Consider the following 459-nt stretch of genomic DNA (forward strand, 5'->3'; position numbering starts at 1 on the left):
ATTGCTATGCCTGCTTTTTTCTTAGTGCCATTTGCTTGGTATATTTTGTGTCCATCCTTTACTTTGAGATAGTGTCTGTCGTTGAAAGTGAGATGAGTTTCTTGCAGACAACAAAAAGATGGGTTTTGTTTCTTAATCCTTTCATATAGTCTGTGTCTTTTGACTGGGGAGTTCAGTCCATTAATGTTTAAAGTTATTAATGAAAGATGAGTATTGAATCCGGTCATTTTTTGTGTGTATATTCTTGCTATAGCTGTACTTTTACACTGTTATACCCTCGTTGGATTTCTTTCTGTAACCCCTTGGGTATAGTCATTCCTTTCTTCAGCTCCTTTTATTGTTCCCAGAACTCTCTGAATGGCTAGTTTTGTGGACAATAATTCCTTCAGCCTATTTATGTCATGGAAGATTTTTCTTTCCCCTTCAACTATAATAGACATTTTGGCTGGATATAGTAAC

Source organism: Nannospalax galili, unplaced genomic scaffold (genome assembly GCF_000622305.1).
Source record: "Nannospalax galili isolate Female #2095 unplaced genomic scaffold, S.galili_v1.0 scaffold10, whole genome shotgun sequence".
NCBI classification, from domain to species: Eukaryota; Metazoa; Chordata; class Mammalia; order Rodentia; family Spalacidae; genus Nannospalax; species Nannospalax galili.